This window comes from Dioscorea cayenensis, chromosome 1 (genome assembly GCF_009730915.1).
Source record: "Dioscorea cayenensis subsp. rotundata cultivar TDr96_F1 chromosome 1, TDr96_F1_v2_PseudoChromosome.rev07_lg8_w22 25.fasta, whole genome shotgun sequence".
In the NCBI taxonomy this organism is placed as follows: domain Eukaryota; kingdom Viridiplantae; phylum Streptophyta; class Magnoliopsida; order Dioscoreales; family Dioscoreaceae; genus Dioscorea; species Dioscorea cayenensis.
Genome location: NC_052471.1, coordinates 6970695 through 6996389, shown reverse-complemented (window position 1 = coordinate 6996389; position 25695 = coordinate 6970695).

Sequence of the window (25695 nt, the reverse complement as noted above, 5' to 3'; positions counted from 1 at the left end):
CTGTATAATTTTAGAATTAGATCTTTGTTTTGGCTAATCAAACCAGCCATGCTTTTATATTTTCTCCATATATATATATATAGTTTCAAGTGCATCATTCCTATTTTTCTGCTGTGATCTGACTGTATAATTGTTGCCTCTTTTTTCCTCTTATTTTGCTTGTGATCCACAGACCAAGATATTTCATCCTTTTAGATAGTTTCTATCAACTTCCAGCTAATATTATAGAATGTCTAGTGTGCATTCAGGCTTCTCGAACTCTCAGCATCACTAGCCTCATGAACTTTTATGCCAGAATGTTTACATAGATAATCCAAGGGCTTACTACTGATGAACTCTGAATAAAATTTAACAGTTAGAAGGATGACCTGAGAAGAAGAGAAGCAATAAGGACAGAGAATTAGTGGGATTTTGAAAGAAGATGGAAGTTGGCATTGAGTTAACAAAAGGAAATTACTCTCCTCATGTTCATGTCATTCTGTAAACTATTTACACTCAATAATAGTCTTACAAATATAATCTATCTCGTGATACACTCGTATGAACTCAATACTATATTTTCTATTGGCATCGAATAGGTTTTACTGATACACTGTTGTTGCTAATGGTTTTGATGATTCTCATAGGTAATATCATAGTTGAAATTCATCATCTTATTACTATATGTAGTTTTCATATCAGAAATTGTTTCTAATGGTAAACCTATGCTTTCCATCTGACCAATTAATTCGAGTCATATAACCTTTATGTCTTTGTGTTTAACTTAGTCGTCTCCTCCTTTGATTACATTATTTTACGATGGCTACCTTTCTCATTTGATGTGTTGTTGTTGTGCCCCGTGTTCAAGGTACACATACATAATTAACACACTACATTGCTTTGTAGATTTTCTAGAAAATCTAGGATATAGAAACATGGCAATATCATGGCATCTGTTTCTTTTATCCTCAGCGGGAAGAAATTTATAAAATTGGGCCCTTTAAGCAAATATATTGTTAGGCCTTTTTTTTAAAATATTGAAAAAAAATTACCAAAATACGCATATTTTGGATTATTTGCCAGAATGCGCATTTTGGGGAAAACTGGAAAATTTTCCCCGTTTTCAATATTTTTATTTTTTTTAAATGTGAAAATAGGAGAGTTTCTCCCGCTAATTTTAAAAAGAAAAATTAGAAAATGGGAGATTCTCTCCTATTTTCCATTTTTTTTAATTAAAAAAACTTAACGGGTGCTCAATGCTATCGTCAACAATTATTTTCTAATATAGTTAATTCCTTAATTATATTTGAAAATAATAGATAAGTTATATATTTTTTTTTATTTGTATTTTTTTAAAAAAACTACGAATCCCAAATGTATTAGAAATAAAACTGTCAAACTTGCACTAGTAAAAAATTATTACAAATATTTAGTACAAAGTAGGATGGTTAAATATGCACCGGTCAATAATTAGGACTGTAAAACTTGCACCAGTATGTAATTAGTACAAAATAATATAGTCAACCCGCACCGGTCAGTAATTAGGACAAAGTAGGACAGTTAAACATATATCGTAGGTCAACCTGCACCGGTCAATAATTAGTACAAAGTAGGTCGGTCAAACTTGTACAAGCCAGTAATTAGTACAAAATAGGACAATCAAACCTACACCAATCATTACTTAGCAAAATATAGGTTGGTTAACCCTGTACCTGTTAGTAATTAGTACAAAGTGGGTGTGGCAAACCTGCACTGGTCAGTAATTAGTACAAAGTAGGACAATTAACCTGCACCAATAAGTACTTATTACAAAGTAGGATAGTTAAATCTGCACCGGTTGGTAATTAGTACAAAGTAGGTCGGTTAAACCAGCACCAGTTAGTAATTAGTATAAAGTAGGTTGTTCAAACCTACACAAGCTAGTAATTAGCACAAAGTAGGACAATCAAACCTGCATCGGTTAGTACTTAGCGCAAAGTAGGTTGGTTAAAGCTGCACCGATCAATAATTAGTATAAAGTAGGATGGTCCAACTTGCACCGGTCAGTACTTAGCACAAAGTAGGTCAGTCAAACATATTACAGTAGTAATTAGGACAAAGTAAGTTTGTGAAATCTGCACCGGTTAGTAATTACCGCAAAGTAGGTTGGTCAATTCTGCACCAGTCAATAATTAGAACAAAGTAGGACGGTGAAACTTGCACCGGTCAATAATTATCATAAAGTAGGACGATCAAACCTAAACCTGTCAGTAATTAAAATGGCCAAACCTACACCGGTTAGTAATTAACACAACGTAAGACAATCAAACCTACACTAGTCAATAATTATCACAAAGTAGGACAGTCAAACCTGTACCGGTCAGTAATTAGCATGGTCAAACCTGCTATGATCATAAATGAAAATAGTCAAAATTGAATCTCTTTATATAAACCAACCTTAGTAGTCCATTTTCATTCATGCACACTATTTACTCTCTCTCAAATCACTCACCCGTACTTCTTCTTCTTATCTTCAACAATAACAGAGACTTCACTTGTTTTGGTTTACTATAGTGGTTCAATCACTGCAAGTGAAAATACAATTATATTTTCATCAGAGGATCAATCATATGTTTATGTTGAAGATAACATATCATATGAAAACTTATAGAGATCCATTGAAGAAAGTATTGAGACTGTGGATAACCACAGAGTTTCACTGATCAAATACCGGCTCCCAATTTCTTCAAATCCAGAAAGATTTACTATCGGTTATTCAAATTGTGTAATGATCGAGATGTTCGGATGATGTTCTACTACCACAAAAAAATCCCGATATTGCCATTATTGAATTGTATATGGAGTTTAGTGCTGCAACTTTCGAGAGTGCTTTTTCTTAAGAACAAATAGCCACAAATGGCCAAGTTCAACGCAACATGGGATGGGAGAGGACTTCATCACCATGCCAAGTTAATGAATCTTTTCGGTGTGAACGCACAAGGTGAACCACCACCCAATATTGATTTTACTAATTCACAAGATCTAGAAGGCAAAATGAGTTCTTTTCATGATACTCATGAAATCGAATTCGATCAGTGTGGGCGATCTAGTGGAGACGATGAGGATGATGACAATGATAGCTTTGGTGAGGACACTAAAGCAAGGCTTTATAACATTCATTTAGAAGACCGCAATTTTGAAGATATTCCTATGCTCAGCCATAATTTCAAGATGGGACCAATGGAGCCTCCAGCATATATATGGACCCTTAATTTGGAAGCAATGCCCGTATAAGAATTCCTAGAAGACCATTTATTGTACACCGATACGTTATGCAGAGTAGCGACAAATGGAGATCTACATGTATGCATAAGATTTCAAAGCAAAGATGATGATGTGACCACAATTAAGCATTAATGCTTACTTAATTATGTGGAATACAAAGTTATTGAGTCCAATCTGACTTGGTACTCAGGTAAACGCAAGTCTTGTGGCGTAGATACAATTGGAGGGTTCGCATATCCTACAGGAAATGGAGATAGCTTTGGGAAATTACAAATACATTGGGCCTCACACGTGTGCATCACTAATGATCTTATAGGATCATTCAAAGCTAGATTCAAACATGATTTGTTGGTAAATACAAGCACTAGTCTAACACCAGCCAAGCATTAATGTACTGATACACACCGACATATAAGAAAGTATGGATAGCTAAGCAAAAAATGGTTGAAGAAGCATTGGACAATTAGGAGGAATCCTACAACAAATTACTAAGATGGCTATCAGCGTTACAATAATTCGTTCCTGTGATAATAGTTGATCTTGAGACCCAACTGGCATATGAGAGACCTTACCTTGTATATGATACTCGAATCTTTCATAGAGTTTTTTGGAGGTTCCCCACATGTGTGGTGGCTTTCAAATATTGCAAACCGATCGTCCAAATAGATGGCACACATATTTATGGCAAATATAAAGGTACTTTACCATTTGTGATTCCACAAGACTGTAATAAAAATATCTTGCCGATTGGTTTTACCATCATGGAAGGAGAGACACTGGCTTCATGGACTTTCTTCTTGCACAACTTACATTCCAGTGTAACACCACAAGAGGGAATATGCTTCATATCCGATCTCCATGAATCTATCAAATCTATGTTTAGATCACTTGGCCGTCAGATGAGTACTCCCCATACTTACAATGTTTACTGCATCAAACATATCTCGGCCAATTTCACATGTCGTTTCAGAAACAAAGAAATGCAACGAATAGTTGTTAATTTTTTCAAGTTACAAGATTAATGTTTTTTAATCTAACTCTTACATTATTGTTAATTATCAAAGTTATCAAAACTTTATAAGGTAATTGTTGTAGGTTATTCGGAAGCCATTCAAGATTTTAACTATTGGCATGGTTTACTATAGGACAACAATGCAGAGGTGACAAGATGGTTGGATAACATACCGCGGGAGAAGTGGACTCAAGCCTTAGATAAAGAAGGGAGAAGGTATGGTCACATGACAACCAACCTCGCAGAATATGTTAATTCTGTGCTTAAGGGAACAAGAAACCCTCCCATAACAATTATGGTTAAGTCAACATACTTCCGACTTGCTGAGCTGTTCATGAGGAAAGGTGTACAAGCGCAAGCTCAGATCACATCAGGCCTTATCTTCTTAGAATCACTAATGAAGGCAATCCAAGAAAATCAACAAGTAGCTTTTAGTACTTAGATTCGTCAATTCGACTGTGAAGAGAAGTCTTTCATGATGGATGAGATGTCATCCTGTAATGTGGGTGTATAGCTAAGAATTTTGACATCAATCTAAGATCGCATTGGTGCGACTACAGTGCTTTTCAGATGCTACATTTTCCATGTCACCATATCTTTGCAGCATGCTCGCATGTTCGTCTACATTAGGAGAATTATGTTGACAACGTGTGTAGCTTCACATAGTTTTTAATGTATATCATAAAGAGTTTGAGCCAGTATCAAATGAGGAATATTGAAACCCTTATAATGATCCATGTCTATGTCCTGATGTTACGATAAGAAGACCAATGAAAGGATGACTAAAATCTGCAAGGATTCACAATGAGAAGCCAACATCATACTTTATTTCTCAAATTCATCCATGCCTATTAATCTCCTATTGGGATCCTTGCCTGGGGCCCTTTTTTCCTATTGTTATTAGTTATCTTTATTTTATGCATTGTGTGCTTAATTCGTATCTTATTATCTTATTTTGGAATCAACAATCACCTATGTTTGGTAGATTAGATAGTGTAGTTGAAAAAAAGCAATAGTAGCTCTTGTGTAATACTAGAGACCTTTTTATTTGTTTTTTTTTTCTTTTCGAACAATAATCTGAAGTGTTTTGTTCAATTTGGGGATTACATTGTTCTAGAATAGTCTTTTCTATTTTTTTCAATCTGGAGATATGAGTACAGCTGTGTTCAGGCTATGCTTGTACCTGTGCACTTTACGAAAAAGTCTGGAGTTTTGTGTTGAAGCAAAAAATCAACCAACCTATAAATTGTACCCACTTAACACACCTTAGACACGGTGGTGCTTCAGAATGCATGACCTTACTTTGAGGGTGGTGGGCATAGTTCTCTTCTTGAGAAGTTTTCTTTAAGTCCTGAGATCTACATGGCTTGAACACGAGCATGTTGAGAACGTGCTTCTCCTGGTGAAGTCTAGTTATGCTCTTCTGCTATAGAATGTTATGGTAGAAATTACATAAGGAAAAGCATGCCCATGTTGTTATGATGCGCGTCTGTGTAGTCGTGAAGCACTCCCATATAAGGCTTTTCCTGGCCATGAAATGAGGCCATTTTGCCCTTTTCTCTACCCTAAACACTTTATACATGTCCTTTTTCTCTTTTCCGCTCATTTTTCTTGAAATTCCCTTGGATGAGAAGAAAGGCTTTAGATGAATCACTTCTTCTTGCTAGGTTGAAGCCATTGTCTATCATTCTTTTTTCTTTGGAGCTAGAGGTAAGCACTCTCATTCTTGTTGTTTCTCTCCTTGTTTCTCCTTGATTTTGAGTATTGGAAAATTGGTTATGAGCTTGTAAAAGCTTGTTTCTTGTTCTCCATTCCTACTTGCTTTAGTGCTAGAAGCTTGAGAGGAGTGTTTGTGCTTTATTTTCCTTCAAGGTTGTTGTAAACTTGAACCCTTCTTTAGCAGGAAACTTTGTTACTATAACACTAATAAATTTGCTTCATTTCCTTGCCTCCTTGGTTTGGATTGAAGCTTACCCTTAGGAACTCTTTGGAAACCCTTAGGACGATACAAGTTTGACAATCCTACTTTGTACTAATCACTGACTGGTGTAAGTTTGACCTTCCTAATTATTAACCGGTGCATGTTTGACCGTCCTATTTTGTACTAAATACTCACCAGTACAGGTTTGACCATCCTACTTTGTACTAATTACTTACGGTGCAGATTTGACCGTCATATTTTGTATAAGTATTGACTAGTGCAGGTTTGACAGTCCAATTTTCTACTAAATACTGACCAGTGTAGGTTTGACTGTCCTATTTTGTACTGATCACTGACTAGTGCAAGTTTGACCGTTCGACTAACGCCAGTTTAATTGGCCAACTTCATATTAATCACTAACTGGTACAAGTTGAACTGACCAACTTTATAGTAATTTCTGATCGATGCTGGTTTGACCATCCTATTTTTTCATATTTTTGGGATTTGTATCTTTTTAAAAAATAAAACGCAAAATAATATAACTGGACTATTAGTTTATAATATAAAGTTTTAAAAAATTTCAAAATTTAATTTTTTTAAAAAAAAATTAATAATTCATAATTGCAATTGCTTGGCTTCTGTTAAGATTTTTTTTTTTTTCAAAAAAAAGGAAAACATGAGATAATCTCGGTTTTCAATTTTTTTAATAAAAAAATAAAAAAATATATGAAAAAACAATCAAAAAGTTTCTCGGTTTTCGCCCAGGCATTTTCGTAAATAATCCACAAATTACATAATTTTGTAATTTTTTTGTACAATATTAGAAAAAACGCATACACTGATGATGAGAAAACAATCAGAAAGTTGGGATGCATTTTTTAAATTTAGTTTGTATTATTGACATGTCCGTATATGCTTGTAAACCGCAAGTGCACAGGTGTCGATGTAATAATCCCAGATGAGTGGGTATCGTATCCACAGAGAGTAGGGAATAAAGACACTTAAGTTGTTTCTTAACTAATGTGGAAGATGAATAGTGATAAGTGTAACAAAATATGAAATAACAAAAATAAAAACAACAAGATAAAAAGCACAAGTAAAGGAGAAGGTTAGGTAATCGATAAAGATGGGGTACCCGGATATTGATCTGCCTAAGACAATCGTATCAAGTGCAAGAACCCTCTATTACACTTCCTAATTGACGCAACAATGAGTCGTGGAAATTCTTAATTACATGATCCCAAAACTAAGGTCAACCATGCCTAACTCTATAAATGTCCCGGAGGAGAGATTGAATAACCTCTCAACCTCGCACTCGCATAAAATTGCAATGAGCTCTAGGGATTCCAAGTGAGAAACCCTATTCCTATGTATAGACCTAACCCTTTGGTCCAGGTGAAAGATCCCTAGCTAAAATCACTTCAGCGCTTCACTCCGTTGCACTCGCAACTAAGTCCCAGCGGAAGATCATCCCTTAGCCCATTCACTCTACTATGGCCACAAAGAACTCTTGGAACGTGGAGATAGGATAGAACACACCGGAGAGGAAATGGGACGCTCCGCTACCTCTCAACTCACCCTCTCAACCCTCTCCAATCTAGCTTTGTCTAACTCTCATGGAATGTCACTCACTCACAAGAGTGACCAAGAAGAACTCTAAACCCTAGTGTCACTCTAGGGGAGTATTCATACAATCAAGTCTCCAAGATTGGAACTCACAATAAACATCAATTAATTAATAGCAGAATAAAAAGATTCAATGAAACGAATACATCCTAGGGTTCACAAATACCGAAGTACCCACTAGGGGTTTAGCTCTCCATGGAGCTAGATACAATCAATGAAATCGAATGTAAAAACAAAGCGTCCATAGGAAACCCCACCGTTAGTCGTCGCGATGGTCTTATGGACAGTCCTCTACGCGTCGCAAGGGTCCCTTTGTCTGGCCTAAGATACACCTCATCGAATTGGTGCCGACGAAAGCTCTCCCACTAACCTTCTTCTGAACGGTGCGCGATGTCGAAGATGTAGAACCTCTCCAAAGGCCTAGCCAATACCTCTCCAAACCCTAGCCGCCGCCCTCTCTCAAGTTTGGGAAAAGATGGAGAAAAGAATGCTGAAATCGGGGCTGAAATCGACTTTTAAAGGACTACAATCGGGAATCCACACGACCATGTGGGGCCCCTGTAGATTTTTCACACAGGCGTGTGGAATGTTCACACGCCCGTGTGGCTTTTCTGTTTTCCTATTTTCTTGACCGGCTGTAAATCATGCTGCTGCGGTATTTTTGTTACAGTGTTTTCTACAATACCCTGCTACAGTACCAGCCAGAAATACTCCCGAGTCCATACTTTCATTGAGGTAATGCAAACGGGCACACATTTACGTCGTGGATCGCCTTGCTTCTTTAATAAAGAACATGTTGGTGGAGATCTTGTTCTATATGCACAAGTCAGAATACTTAAATGTCACTGCCCTTATGCCCCTCCAAATAGTTGTGCTAACTCGAGTACGAGGAGGTTGGCACACATTCCTACATCTGGAACCCGACCTATGTCTTCGCGTTTGAACCTTAGCAATATTTTCTCCAAATTATTGCATTGTGACCCACATTGGCTTCTTTCTCTCATAATCGGCCTCATAACCCTACCTGCATAAAATTAACATAAATACACCCATATAAGCGTTAAACCCGAGAAAAGTAATGCTCAACATAAGGAAAGAACGCTTTGCGTTCCTATCACAGAAATACTTATCAAACTCCCCCACACTTAAGCCTTTGCTTGTCCTAAAGCAAAAATTAAAACATTATGTGCATGGATGAAGAAAATATTGGAAGTGCTTGGCCTTAGGTTCACCAAAGCATACAAAGAGCGCATTCTACAAGGGAAATTTTCACACTAAATGCGGAAAATCAATGCTCTAGCTAAAAACTTAAAACAAAAACGACAACAAACCCGAAATCGTGTAAGTTTGTGAACTCACTCAAAATAACCCAAAGTATATTCCTCACTGTTCTAAATATAAGGGACTTATTTATATAGAAAAAGTAACAAAAATTTCAAAAATGGTAGTAGCTTCATGACAAGGTCCCCTTGCTTCTATCCCGCAAGTGCACGGGTTTGTCGAAGTAATAATCCAGGATGAGTAGGTTTAATATCCACATGGAGTAGGGAATAAAAATACTTAATTCGCTTCTTAACTATGTGAAAAGTGAATAGTGATATATGTGACAATGATTCAATTCTTTAAAGTAAAAACAACAAGTAAGAGAGCACAAGTAAAGCAGAAGGTAAGGCAATCGATAAAGATGGGGTACCCGGATATTGCTCCGCCTAGGACAATCATTTCAAGTACAAGAACCCTATATTATGCTTCCTAATTAATACAATAGTGAGTCGTGGAAATCCTTAATTACATAGTCCCAAATCTAAGGTCAACCATGGCTAACTCTATATATGTCTCGAAGGAGAGATTGAATAACCTCTCAACCTCGCACTCACATAGAATTGCAATGAGCTCTACGGATTCCAAGTGATAAATCTCTTCCTAATTATAGACCTAACCCTTTGGTCTAGGTGGAAGGTCCCTAACCACAATTAAGCCCTAGATACTAAGATCACTTCTACGCTTCACTCCATTGCACTCACAACTAAGCCCCAGTGGAAGGTCATCCCTTACACAATTCACTCTATTATGGCCACAAAGAACTCGAGCAACGAAGGTAGAATCTAACACATCAGAGGGAAAAGGGGACGCTCCTGTATCTCTCGACTCACCCTCTCAACCTTCTCCAACCTAGCTTTGTCTAACACTCGTGTTGTGTCACTCACTCACAAAGTTACCAACAAGAACTCTGAACCCTAGTGTCACTCTAGGGGAGAATTGAAACAATCAAGCATTCAAGGTTGGAACTCACAATAGACATCAATTAATTGAAGGCATAATAAAGAGATTCAATGAAACGAATACATCCTAGGGTCACAAATACCCAAGTACCCGCTAGGGGTTTAGCTCTCCATGGAGCTAATTACAATCAAAAAATAGAATGTAAAAGCAATGAATCTATAGAAAACCCCCTAAATAGTCGTGTCGATGGTCTTGTGGAGAGTCCTCTACTTGTCGCAAAGGGTCCTTTGTCCGGCCTAGGATACACCTCGCCGGATCGGTGCCAATGAAAGCTCTCCCAATAACCTTCTTCCAAACAACGCGCGATGTCCGAGCCATAGAACCTCTCTAAAACCCTAGCCAATACTTCTCAAAACTCTAGCCAAAGTCCTCTCTCAAGTTTGGGAAAAGATGAAGAAAAGAATGCTGAAATCAGGGGTGAATCGGCTTTAAATAGGGCTGTAATCGGGGATCCATACGCCCCTTGAAGCGCCCCTATGGATTTTTCACACGGAATTCTCTATTCTGCAGTTTTCTCTGCCGGCTGTGAACAATGCTTCTACAGTACTTTGCTACATTGTTGCTATAGTGTTCTGCTATAGTATCCTCCTGAAATACTTCCCGAATCCATACTTTCATCGAGCTAACGTAAACGGGCACACATTCACGTCGTGGATCGCTTTGCTTTTTCAATGACGGATAAGTTGATGGAGATCTTGTTCTATGTGCATAAGTCAGAATACTTGAGTGTGTCTGCCCTTATGCCCCTCCAAATTGTTGTGCTAACTCAAATACGAGGAGGTTGGCACACACTCTAGCATCTCACACCCGACCTATGTCTTTGCATTTGAACCTTAGCAATATTTCCTCCAAAATCGGTGCATTATGATCCACATTGGCCTATTTCCTTCATACTCGGCCTCACAACCCTACCTGCATAAAAGTAACATAAAAACACACATATTAGTGTAAAAACCAGAGAAGAGTAATGCTCAATATAAGGAATGAACGCTTCGCATTCCTATCGCACAAGAACTTATCAAACTCCCCCACACTTAAGCTTTTGCTTGTCCTCAAGCAAACATTAAAACATTTTGTGCATAGATGATGGAAATATTGGAAGTGCTTGGCCTTAGGTTCACCAAAGTATACAAAGGGAGCATTCTACAAGTAAGGAAAATTTCAACACTGAACATGAAAAATCAAAGCTCTAGCTAAAAACTTGAATAAAAAAGGACAACAAACCCGAAATCGTTAAAGTGTGTGGACTCACTCAAGTCAACCCAAAGTATACTCCTCAAAGCTCTAAGTATAAAGGACTTATTTATCTATGACAAGAAAGCAACACCAATTTCAAAGACGGTAGTAGCTTCACACATTCTCTAAGGTAGCCCTTTCCCAAGCGGACGCTAAAGTGGCTTTCACACTTTCGAGGTGGTAGCTCTTTCTACCGGAGTGGTAGCTTTCACTCATCTTATGAGATAGCTCTTTCTCTCATTAGGGCATAACTAATATCTGACTTATGAGAGTAGCTTCAAACTTCATAGGTGGTAGCTCTTTCCATCGAAAATGCAAAATAAGCTCTAGTTTTATTTTTTTTAAATAGAATTTAACACAAGAAACAACTATAACTAGTCTCTTAAACATCGAACATGAATTTCCAAAAGAGTTTAAAGAGTGAGTAGTGCAACAAGTGTAAATCGGGCGGGAGAAGCAATTAAAACAATACTCCCCTGACTCCTAGTGTTGCGTTTGATGAGGCTAAAACCTTGGGAGTAGTGTTCCAACGGGTTGTGAAGCTCACACGGCCAAGTGCCGAAGCACTTTGGCCGTGCCCATAACAAAATCTCAACTCCTAAGATGACAAGACCATCTGCACGCATACACGAGGGGGTTTAGTGAAGCTCAATAAAAACAAAATAACTCGAATATATAAAAGATATAACAAGGAATACAACTCAAGATGCAAAATGAAAATAAACTCAGAAGGAGAGTCCTTTCTGAGTCAACAAGTCCAAAATAAAGTGCATAAAAGTAAAGAAATGGAAATAAAATCAAATTTCAGTATCGCGCTCTGGGTCCTCTGCTGCTGCTGTTGGTGAGGAAGTACATGGTGGGTCCACCTATGCTTTGGTATAGGTGATGAGGAAAATGCTGGAGGAGCTGAGGGGGCATGAGGAGACCTCGGTTGTAAGACAAATAATGAGGCGACGTCTTGCTCTAAGATCTGCTGTAGTGTATCGAAACGTGCTATGAACTCTGTGTACTGAGCAACCTGGGCAGCCCTAATCTCAATAATCTCTGTACGAGCCTCAGCTAACTCTGTCCGTATCACCCCCACAGCACTCTCGAGCCTCTTAATGAGATCATGGGCTCTAGATGGTGAAAACATATGTACTGGGGGGGGTACGTCCTCTGCCACTAGAGGTGCCTCGGTCTCCATCGGTACTGGTTTATGCTCGGGGACAGGCTGAGAAGCCTGACAAGATCCCCTTGCGTATATCCCGCAAGTGCACGGGTTTGTCGAAGTAATAATCTCGGGTGAGCGGGTATCGAATCCACAGGGAGTAGGGAATAAAAATACTTAATTCGATTTTTAGCTATGTAAAAGATCAATGATAATGAGTGTGACAATGATTCAATTCTCAATAGTAAAAGCAACAAGTAAGAGAGCAAAAGTAAAGAAGGGGGTAAGCAATAGATAAAGATGGGGTACCCGGATAATGCTCCGCCTAGGATAATTGTTTCAAGTGCAAGAACCCTCTATTATACTTCCTAATCAATGCAATGATGAGTTATGGAAATCCTTAATTACATAGTCCCAAATCTAAGGTCAACTATGCCTAACTCTATACATGTCCCGGAGGAGAAATCGAACAATCTCGACACCTCGCACTCGCATAGAGTTGCAATGAGCTCTAGGGATTCCAAGTGATAAATCTTTTCCTTATTATAGACCTAAGCCGTTGGTCCAGGTGGAAGGTCCCTAACCACAATTGAGCCCTAGATACTAAGATCACCTCAACGCTTCACTCCGTTGCACGCGCAACTAAGCCCCATCTGAAGTTCATCCCTTAGACCATTCACTCTATTATGACCACAAAGAACTCGAGGAACGGAGGTAGAATCTATCATGCCAGAGGGGAAAGGGGACGCTCCTGTACCTCTCGACTCACCCTCTCCAACCTAGCTTTGTCTAACACTCGTGGTGTGTCACTCACTCACAATGTTACCAACAAGAACTCTCAACCCTAGTGTCACTCTAGGGGAAATATTCATACAATCAAGCATTCAAGGTTGGAACTCACAATAAACATCAATTTATTAAAAGCATAATAAAGAGGTTCAAAGAAACAAATACATCCTAGGGTTCACAATACCCGAGTACCCACTAGGGGTTTAGCTCTCCATGGAGCTAAGTACAATCAAAGAAATAGAATGTAAAAGCAATGAATCCATAAAGAAACCCCCTCGATGGTAGTGTCGATGGTCTTGTGGAAAGTCCTCTACTCGTCGTCCAAGGATTCCCTCATCCGGTATAGGCTACGCCTCGACGGAAGCTCTCCTACCAACCTTCTTCCTAAGGAATGACGATGTCGTAGCCGTAGAACTTCTCCAAAACCTTGGCCAATACCCCTCGAAACCCTATCCGAAGCCCTCTCTCGAGTTGGGGAAAAGATGGAGAAAAGAATACCAAAATCGGGGCTAAATCGGCTTTAAATAGGGCTGGAATCTGGCGACTACATGGGCGTGGATGCTCCACGTGCCCGTGCCAAATTTCCACACGGGCGTGGATAATTTCCCCAAGCCCGTGTGGATTCTCTGTTTCTCTGGTTTCTCGGCCGGCTGTGAGCAGTGCTGCTGTAGTATGTGCTACAGTGTTGCTTCATTGATCTGCTATAGTATTCGACCTAAATAGCTTCCCAATTCCATACTTTCATTGGGGTAACACAAACGAGCACACGTTCACATCGTGGATCACTTGCTTCTTCAATGGTGTACACGTTGGTGGAGCTCTTGTTCTATTTGCATAAGTCGGAATGCTCGAATGTGACTGCCTTTGTGCACTTCCAAATGGATGTGCCCACTCGAATACGAGGAGGTTGGCACACACTCTAGCATCTCACACCTGACCTATGTCTTCACGTTTGAACCTTAGCAAGATTTCCTCCAAAATTGGTGCATTATGATCCACATTGGCCTATTTCCTTCATACTCGGCCTCACAACCCTACCTGCATAAAAGTAACATAAAAACACACATATTAGTGTAAAAACCCAAGAAGAGTAATGCTCAACATAAGGAATGAACGCTTCGCATTCGTATTGCACAAGCACATATCAAACTCCCCCACACTTAAGCTTTTGCTTGTCCTCAAGCAAACATTAAAATATTCTATGCATTAGTGAAGAAAATATTGAAAGTGCTTGGCCTTAGGTTCACCAAGGTATACAACGAAAGTATTCTACAATTAAGGAAAATTTCAACACTAAATACGAAAAAATCAATGTTGTAGCTAAAAACTTGAATCAAAAAAGACAACAAACCCAAATTTCGTGTATGTGTGTGAACTCACTCAAAACAACCCAAGGTATACTCCTCAAAGTTCTAAGTGCAAGGGACTTATTTATCTACAAAAGTGACAACAATTAGAAAGATGATAGTAGCTTCACACATCCTCTAAGGTAGCCCTTTCCAAAGCGGCCACTAAGGTGGCTTTCACACTTTCGAGGTGGTAGCTCTTTCTACCCGAGTGGTAGCTTTCGCTCATCCTATGAGATAGCTCTTTCTCTCATTAGGGCATAGCTAGTATCCGACTTATGAGAGTAGGTTCATACTTCATTGGTGGTAGCTCTTTCCACCCAACAAACACAAATAAACAATAAAACTATTTTGTTCCTTCTTTTCATTTTCATCGTTTTTTTTTCTTTTAGAATTTAGCACAAGAAAAATAAACCTAACTAGTCCGTTTAACATCTAACATGAGTTTCCAATAGAGTTCAAAGAGTGAGTAGTGCACTAAGTATAAATCGGGCAAAAATTCCTAAAAATTCCAGCAAGAACTAGAGCATGAAAACATTCAATGTTAACAATTCTCCTAGACTTAAGAATATAATCATTGCAACTAAGGTGAACCTCCATTGGCTATGTGAGCATATATCAATCAAGAATAATAGAAAAGATGTGCGCATTATGAAACTCCCCCCCACACTTAAGTTGTACATTGTCCTCAATGTACACATGCAAACTCACTCAAAATATATATATCATTCAAAAATAGATGTGGGGTAAGCAATCAAAACAATACTCCCCTGACTCCTAGTGTTGCGTTTGATGAAGCTAGTTAGTTGGGAGTAGTGTTCCAACGGGTTGTGAAGCTCACACGGCCAAGTGCCGAAGCACATTGGCCGTGCCCATGACTAAGTCTCAATTCCCAAGATGACAAGACCACCAGCACGCATACACGAGGAGGTTCAGTGAAGCTCAACAAAGACAAAATAACTCGAGTGTATATAAAAGATGAAGCAATAAATACAACTCGATGATGCGAAAATGAAAATAAACTCAGAAGAAGAATCCTTTCTGAGTGAACAAGTCTAAAAACAAGAAAAATAAAATAAAATGCAAGAAAGTAAAGAAGAAGTCAAGTGTCGGTGCTGCTCTCAGGCTCCTGTACTGCTGTTGCTGCTGAAGACACACATGGTGGGTCCACCAGTGCTGGGGTCGAGGATGGAGGTGCTGGAGGAACTGAGGAGGCCTGAGGAGTCCTCGGCCGCAATACAAATGATGAGGCGACGTCTCACTCTAAAATCTGCTGTAACACGTCGATACGCGCCATGAACTCTGTGTACTGAGTAGCCTGCGTAGCCCTAATCTCGGCAACCTCAGCTTGGACCTCAGCCACCTCTGCCCGTATCACTCCTAAGGTGCTCTCGAGCCTCTCAAAATGATCATGGGCTACAGATGGTGAAAACATACGCACGGGGGTGGTTCCTCTGCCACTTGATGTGTCTCTGTCTCCATCGGTGCTGGTTGGGGCTCGGCAGCAGACTGAGATGCCAGCTTCATCCTCGAATGGTATGTTCAGCACATAAACACCATTTGAATATTTTCGGACTAACCCCATGAGCCTTATTGTCTCTAACCCAAGTGGTGCTGGTATTATCGCCTTCTCGGTTTCGCTGATTTTGTCTTGCAGACCCATCCCCATAATGAGTCTGGTAATATATGGAGCCGAGAAGATGACACCCAATCTGGGATATTATCCTTGATGCTTCAGATACTCCGCTAAAATATGCCCCAGATGGACTGGTTCATTCCAAACCACGAAGTACAAGTACAGAAGCTCTTGCTTGTTGATGATTCCCGTACTATCACCGCGACCATTCACTGACCTGCTTATGATGGTGTGAAGATATGTGAAACTAGGTCGAGATAAACATGAGGCATTAGACACTCCTCATTCATATCGCCCCTTTCCACATAATAATGTTTACGCCTCAATGGGAGATAAACCCAACATGTCAATTGGAAGATTCTCATACTCCTCAGTTTCAGTATACTCTTCATCATATAGACCAAGTCTAGTGGAAAACTGTGTGACACTCATACTATGATGTTGCCCAAAAGCTCTGAACTGAATAGCAGCAACACTATCAAAATGAGCATAAGAGCGGTCGAACTCTAACAAAGCAAGTACCTACAAAGTGAGTGTGCGGATAGCAACGTCATGAATATTCAATAATTTGTGCCAATTACCGACCAATAATAATTTCTTGACCTCGTCAGCCATATCATTCGCTAACTGCACCTTCCTAAGTAACCCAACATCCGAGATTCGCGTTTGACCAAACTTAAGCTTCTCTAACCGCTAAAACCGAGCTTGATGCACAAGGAGTGTGAATTCCATGACTTCCGGCTCAGGGACTAGCTTTCGAGGACGTTTAGCAACTCTTTTCTTCGATTTGGTGGCCATACCTGCATGTATTAGAAAAAAGAACATCAATCAGTTCCACTCAGACTGCAGGAAGATAACAACACACGGCCATGCGGAAATTCCACACGCCCGTGCACATCCACGGGGCATGGAAAACGCACGGCCCTTGTAACCAATCTCCATGCCATAATTTCTATCTCACTTCTAGATCGTCTTAAAAACAAATCATAACCATTTTAACAAGAAAATGGTGTGTATTATCCATTTCAATCATGGGTAATCAGTTAGATTCAAATGAAATCGAAGAAGAGAGGAAATCAAGGCCTACAGATGAGCTGAACCTAAACACCCCTACAATCCACACAATGCTCAATCAATCGACTCGAAGACGACAATAGGAGGGGACGAGAATGTCAGAAAATGCTCTTTGGGCGGCTTGGGGTTATTTGAGGAGAAAGGTGTGACTATTGTATTCGGAGAGAGAACGGTCTTTTAACTCCTGGAGACCCACACGGGCGTGCGGGATTCGTCCACGCCCGTGCGCCCTCAAACGAAGGATTCACAGTGGTAGACACATGCCCCTGTGGCCTCGCTGGATATTCGAGAAAAATATTATACACGCCCGTGTGGCAATTCCGCACGGCCGTGGCCATTCACATGCCTAACTCACAGGGGCGGTCACACGCCCCTGTGTCTTCTCGGGATGGAGAGGACTCCTCTGCAAATTCTCGCACGGGCGTGCGGAAATTACTCACGCCCGTGTCTGGTTCACGAGGTCGCTCACAGGGGCGAGTCCACGCCCCTGTGTGCTCTCGGGATGATCCGCCCAACTCTGCAGGAATTCACACGCCCATGCGGAAATTACCCACGGGCGTGTGACTGTTGCATGATCGTTCACAGGGGCAACCGCACGACCCTGTGCCTTCTCTGGATGAGCTCGCAGTATACACCCACGGGCGTGTGGAAATTTCACACGTCCGTGTGTTTTCTCAGGATGACTTAGAAAAAATCTGCAGGCTCTGCAGAAATTCTCTGAACATGTTTACACACTCAGAGCCTGCTCTATTATGCAAATTTTACCAGTGAAAAACACGAAATAGAATCCAAACAACCAAACTTTCGCCAATTCCTCATAAAACACATGATGAATTTTAAAAACCCACAACAAAATCGCAGCACAAGCATCTAAAAATTAAGACACCAACACTTAACAATTTATTCATGCAAACAAACTAAACTAAAAGATAATAAAACAGTAAACACTTGGGTTGCCTACCAAGAAGCGCTTGTTTAACGTCACTAAGCTTGACGTACCTTCCTTTACCTCACGAGGGTTCATAGAGGAAAAATACTTCTCTATTGTCACTGCAAATTTCTCCGCCATGGTATGGTTTCGACCCTATGTCCATTCACCTTGAATGTGCCCTTCTCTGGATGACTAATCTCAATGGCTCCATGAGGTGAAACTTCGGTTATGTTATACGGACCATACCACCTTGATTTAAGTTTCCCCAAGAATAAATGTAGCCGGGAGTTGAATAGTAGCACCTGATCGCCGGCTTTGAAGTCCGTCGAATTTTTAATATGCTTGTCATGCCACTTCCGAATTCTTTCCTTATATATCCTTGCATTCTCATATGCCTTCATCCTCCATTCATCTAGTTCGTTGAGATGTAATATTCGTTGCTCTCCAAATTTGCGTAAGTCAAAATTCATCACTTTAATTGCCCAATACGCTTTGTGCTCTAATTCCACCGGTAAATGGCAAGATTTTCCATATACTAAATTATAGGTAGTGGTCCCTATTGGTGTTTTATATGCTGTTCTATTAGCCCAAAGCATGTCGTCTAACCTTTCAGACCAATCTCGTTTACCTTGTTCCACTATTTTAGTTACGATTCTCTTGAGCTCTCTGTTTGTAACCTCCATTTGGCCACTCGTTTGTGGATGGTAAGGAGTCACAAGATGATGATGAACCCCATAACGCTTTAACACTTTCGCCAATTGTGTGTTACAAAAATGGGTTCCCCAATTGCTAATGATAATTCTTGGAGTTCCGAATCGAGCAAATAACTTCTTAAGAAATTTCACCACAGTGCTTGCATCATTGTTTGGAAAAGCCTGGGCTTCCACCCATTTGGAAACATAGTCAACTGCTACCAAAATGTATTGATTGCCATTGGACTTTGGAAATGGTCTCATAAAATCAATTCCCCATACATCAAACACCTCGCAAAATTTCATAGGGTTTTGGGGCATCTCATCCCTTCGTGATAAGTTTCCAGTCCTTTGACAACTATCACATCGTAAAACAAACTTATGAACATCTTGGAATAAGGTCAGCCAATAGAACCCAGCAGCTAGAACCTTCTCTGCAGTTCGACTTGACGCATAGTGCCCCCCACTGGGCCTGAGTGACAATGTGCAATGATGTTCCACCCTTCCTCCCAAGAAACACACCTTCGCACCACCTGATCTGCACAAATACGGAACAGGTACAGATCTTCCCAGAAAAAATTCTTAAGGTCATTGAAAAATTTCTTCTTCTATTGAAAGCTTAAACCCTGCTTCAATACCCTTCCTGACAGATAATTCGCAAAATCCGCAAACCATGGGGTATCTTTTGATTCTTTTTCCTGTACCGCATATAGATGTTCTTCAGGGAAGAAATCATTAATTTCCTTGTTTGCCGGTTCTTGCCCCTCACATTCTTCTAATCTCAACAGATGATCGGCAACCACATTCTCTGTCCCCTTTTTATCTTTGATTTCCATATCGAATTCTTGCAACAACAATATCCACCGAATCAATCTCGGCTTCGCATCTGCCTTATTCATGAGATTACGGAGTGCAGAATGATCTGTGAACACGGTGACATTAGATAGGATGAGATATGGTCTGAATTTATCGAAAGCATACACTACTGCTAATAATTCCTTTTCAGTAGTGGTGTAATTCTCTTGTGCACTTGTGAGAGTCTTGCTAGCATAATAGATCGGTTGAAATTTCTTATTTCTCCTCTAACCCAAAACCGCTCCCACTGCATAATCACTAGCATCATACATTACTTCGAACGGCTCATCCCATATAGGTGTTTTTAGAATTGGTGCTTGCACTAACTTCTCTTTCAACACATTGAATGCATTCAGACAGTCATTTCCGAAGTCAAAAGGGATATCCTTCTCCAGAAGTTTGGTCAACGGTTGGGAGATTTTTGAAAAGTCCTTAATAAACCTTCTGTAAAAACCTGCATGACCCAAGAAACTGCGGATCCCTTTTACATTCGTAGGTGGAGGAAGCTTGTCAATTATCTCAATCTTCGCCTTATCCACCTCCATACCTGCCTGGGAAATCTTATGTCCAAGGACAATGCCTTCTTGCACCATAAAGTGACACTTCTCCCAGTTAAGGACGAGATTCGTCTCTTCATATCTCACTAATACTCTTTCCAAATTGTTTAAGCAAGCATCAAAAGAGTCCCCGAAAACTAAAAAATCATCCATGAAAACTTCCATAATATCTTCGAGAAAGTCATAAAAAATGGCCGTCATGCAGTGCTGAAATGTTGCAGGTGCGTTACACAACCCGAAATGCATTCTTCTATAAGCAAAGGTACCATCAGGGCAAGTAAATGTGGTGTTCTCCTGATCTTCTTGGGCTATTGGAATTTGAAATTATCCCGACATGCCATCAAGGAAACAGTAGAAATAATGTCCCGCTAGTCGCTCCAACATTTGGTCCATGAATGGCAAAGGAAAGTGATCTTTCCGAGTAACGTCATTTTATCTTCTATAATCAATGTAGACTCGCCAACCAGTAACTGTCCTCGTGGGGATTAACTCAATCTTTTCATTCCTCACTACTGTCATTCCTCCTTTTTTCGGGACAACTTGGGTCGGACTCACCCACTTGTTGTCGGATATGGGGTAGATGATCCTTGCATCCAAAAGTTTTATTACCTCCGCCTTAACAACCTCCTTCATATTCGAGTTCAATCTTCATTGAGGTTGGATCACAGATTTATAGTCATCCTCCATTAGGATTTAATGAGTGCAGAATGATGGGTTTATACCCTTAATGTCGGACATCTTCCATGCGATAGCTGATTTATGCTTTCTCAACATCCTAACAAGCTTATCCCTCTGCTCCGCTGATAAGTTCGAAGCCATGATTATGGGGAGTTTAGAGTCCTCCATTAGGAATGCATATTCCAAATATGGTGGAAGAGTTTTAAGCTTAAGTTCTGGTGGTTCGACAATTGATGGGTGCAAGCTAACCTCCTTCAATTTATCAATCTCCTCGAAATCATTTGCCTCATGTTCACAGTTACTCTCTTCCTCTTCCACCTGGAAAGCTATTTCTTTACAATCTACAATGGATATCAACGTGTCCATTCCACATAGTTCCATTTTTGAAATAGCAACTCCAACTGAAAAGAGTTCTTGCCTTTGGTCTTGATAGAAAGAATTAAACCGAGCAAGGATTCTTTCTACACTTTCCTCTAACTGGTCACTCATAAACACTAAAGTGGATTCCTCAAACTGCTTTATCACATTATCTAATTCACAACTTTGCCCTTGAATCCTGGTGATGTACTCTTCAACGGATTCTTCTAATGGTTGTTCAGTTGTACATTTTTCATGGTGAGAAGAACACGATATGTCATGCCATGCAACTGTTTGAACTTTCTGCTCTATGTGTTCAACCATTCTCAAGATAGTGTCAAATGACTCAAACATGTTAATCATTTTCTGCAACAAAAGAGAAATAAGGACAAATTAGAGCAATGATAGAATAAGAAGATATGAAATAGAATGTATAGTGAAATAGCTAAGAAAACAAAGTGCTAAGTATCCCTAAACGGCTACTCCCTGGCAACAGCGCCAAAAACTTGACAAGATCCCCTTGCGTATATCCCGCAAGTGCACGGGTTTGTCGATGTAATAATCCCAGGTGAGCGGGTATCGAATCCACAGGGAGTAGGGAATAAAAATACTTAATTCGATTCTTAGCTATGTAAAAGATCAATGATAATGAGTGTGACAATGATTCAATTCTCAACAGTAAAAGCAACAAGTAAGAGAGCAAAAGTAAAGAAGGGGGTAAGGCAATCGATAAAGATGGGGTACCCGGATAATGCTAAGCCTAGGATAATTGTTTCAAGTGCAAGAACCCTCTATTATGCTTCCTAATCAATGCAATGATGAGTCGTGGAAATCCTTAATTACATAGTCCCAAATTTAAGGTCAACTATGAATAACTCTGTACATGTCCTGGAGGAGAAATCGAACAATCTCAACACCTAGCACTCGCATAGAGTTGCAATGAGCTCTACGGATTCCAAGTGATAAATCTTTTCCTTATTATAGACCTAACCCTTTGGTCCAGGTGGAAGGTCCCTAACCACAATCGAGCCCTAGATACTAAGATCACCTCAACGCTTCACTCTGTTGCACGGGCAACTAAGCCCTAGCGGAAGTTCATCCCTTAGACCATTTAATCTATTATGACCGCAAAGAACTCGATGAACGGAGGTAAAATCTATCACGCCGGAGGGGAAAGGGGACGCTCTTGTACCTCTCGATTCACCCTCTCAACCCTCTCCAACCTAGCTTTGTCTAACGCTCGTGGTCTGTCACTCACTCACAAGGTTACCAACAAGAACTCTCAACCCTAGTGTCACTCTAGGGGAAATGTCCATACAATCAAGCATTCAAGGTTGGAACTCACAATAAATATCAATTTATTGAAAGCATAATAAAGAGGTTCAAAGAAACAAATACATCATAGGGTTCACAATACCCGGGTTTAGCTATCCATGGAGCTAAGTACAATCAAAGAAATAGAATGTAAAACCAATGAATCCATAAGGAAACCCCCTCGTCGTCCAAGGATTCCTCCGTCCAGTATAGGATACGCCTCGACGGAAGCTCCCCTACCAACTTTCTTCCTAAGGAATGACGATGTTGGAGCCGTAGAACCTCTCCAAAACCTTGGCCAATACCCTCGAAACCCTAGCCGAAGCCCTCTCTCAAGTTGAGGAAATGATGGAGAAAAGAATACCAAAATCGGGGCTAAATCGGCTTTAAATAGGGGCTGAATCGGGTCGACTACACTGGGCGTGGATGCTCCACCACGCCGTGCGAATTTCCACACGGGCGTGGATAATTTCCCCACGCCCGTGTGGATTCTCTTTCTCTGGGTTTCTCGGCCGTCGTGAGCAATGCTCGCCACGATGTATATGCTCTGATGCTCGCTACGATGTCGGCCTAAATAGCTTCCCGATTCCATACTTTCATCGGGGTAAAGCAAACGGGCACACATTCACATCGTTGATCACTTGCTTCTTCAATGGTGTACACGTTGATGGAGCTCTTGTTCTATGTGCATAAGTTGCAATGCTCGAATGTGACTGCCTTTGTGCCCCTCCAAATGGATGTGCTCACTCGAATACGAGGAGGTTGGCACACACTCTAGCATCTCACACCTGACCTATGTCTTCGCGTTTGAACCTTAGCAAGATTTCCTCCAAAATTGGTGCATTATGATCAACATTGGCCTATTTCCTTCATACTCGGCCTCACAACCCTACCTGCATAAAAGTAACATAAAAACACACATATTAGTGTAAAAACCCGAGAAGAGTAATGCTCAACATAAGGAATGAACGCTTCACATTTGTATCGCATAAGCACTTATCAAAGCCTCAGCATCATCTCCCTCATCCTAAGCTGTCTCTAGAGCTGGTAGCAGCAAAGCATAAACCCCTGTCTGAACCCTGTGGATCATGACCATCAATCTCATCATCTCTAGGCTCAGGGGAGTGGGTATACTCGTCTTCTCGACACCGCGAACTGTGTCCAATAGACCCATACCCAGCACTAATTGATAAGTGTCTAAATGTAGATGTTTTCATGCATATATCGTATTCACTTTGCATGTATTTTGTGAGGTTTGATGCCCATTTTGCGTTTAATCATCTATTATTTGCTTTGTAGGGCATAAGGAAGCCATGGAGAACAAGAAGATATCATTTGGGTAAAAAGAGAAGAAAACAGGAATTTCATCTCAGACACCACAGAGCCACTGGATTAGCTCTGTGCTCATCTCAAACGGCCTCCATACGCCCTAGGATGGCCGTGTAACTTTTAAACTTACTCAAATCTTTGAAATCCTACTTCAAATGATGTAAAAAATGAAATGGAAAGCTCGAAGACTTCTTCAAAAATGAATGAAATGAATAAAACGATGATCTAGCACATGAAGTAACACCTAAACATGAGTTTCTCAAGAATTTGCATACATACACCACAATTAAAATGATGAGAGCAATGTGCCAAGTGTGTGAGCATGAACTTATTCAAAGGCAAACAAACCTAAGAAATACGACAATTGAAATGAACTAAGACCTAGAATATGAGAAATGTAAGAAACAATCACCGAACACTTGGGTTGCCTCCCAAGAAGCGCTTGTTTAACGTCACGAGCCTGACGTACCTCATTCCTTACCTCATGGGGATTCAAAGTGTTTGATGCCACCCCCGATATCCTTTGTAGCATTGTTTCTTCCCGGTAAATTCAGTGACAACATTGAAAAGACCTCAAATTGCTCATGAGTAGAGAGGGGTCAAAAATTTACCTTTCCTCCATGAGAAGTGGGGTGATGAAGCTTGTTACCTTTCTTCTTTCTCCCATGAATCTCCCTCCACATCTTCTTGACAAATGACTCTTTTTTCTATTTTTCCTTAGCATTAGTGCAGGACACCCTCTCTTTTGGTTGCTTCAAATTATGAATTTGAGGATGTTGGTGAGGTTCTCCTTGTTCTTTATTCTCCAACTCTCCCAAGTATTCATCCAAGGGATTTATAGAGAGCACCTCCTTCACACAATCAGAAATCAATCTATCAGTTTCATCATCAAAGTAAAGTGTGTCATCATGATCTAAAGAATGTTTCATGGCAGCCGACAAAGTGTACACCACTTCCTCTTCTCTGACTCTTAACGTTAACTTTCCTCCTTTCAAGTCAATCAAGGCACCCGAGGTGCTGAGGAATGGTTGGCCAAGAATCAGTGGTATCTCCACGTCTTCATCTATGTCTATGATGACAAAATCCACGGGAAAAACAAATTTGTCCACTCGGACAATTACATCTTCAACAATCTCACGAGGTTTTCTTGTTGATCGATCCGCCAATTGTAAGGTCATCCTCATGGGCCTCAACTCATCCAAGCCAAGTTTCAAGTACATGGTGTAGGGCATGACATATATGCTAGCCCCCGAATCTGCTAGAGCATTTTCTCGGACTCCACCCTCAAGAATGCATGGGATAATGAAACTTCCCAGATCTTTCAACTTTTGTGGGAGCTTCTTTTCTAGAATAGCAGAGCAATTCCCCGTAAGTGCAACCGTGCCCTCTTCCTCCAACTTCCTCTTGTTCGTGAGGAGCTCTTTTAAAAACTTGGCATATTTCGGCATTTGAGTCAATGCTTCAACTATCGGGATGTTCAAATGGAGTTGTTTGAAGATGTTCATGAATTTTTAAAGTGAACATCCTCCTTCTCATGCTTCAATATGGTTGGATAAGGGATTGGAGGCTTATACTCGGATGATTTCGTTGGTCCTTGTTGTTGGAACTTGGCATTTCTTCCCTGATTTTTGTCTTCACTATTTTCGTCGACTAGCTTGGGGTCTTC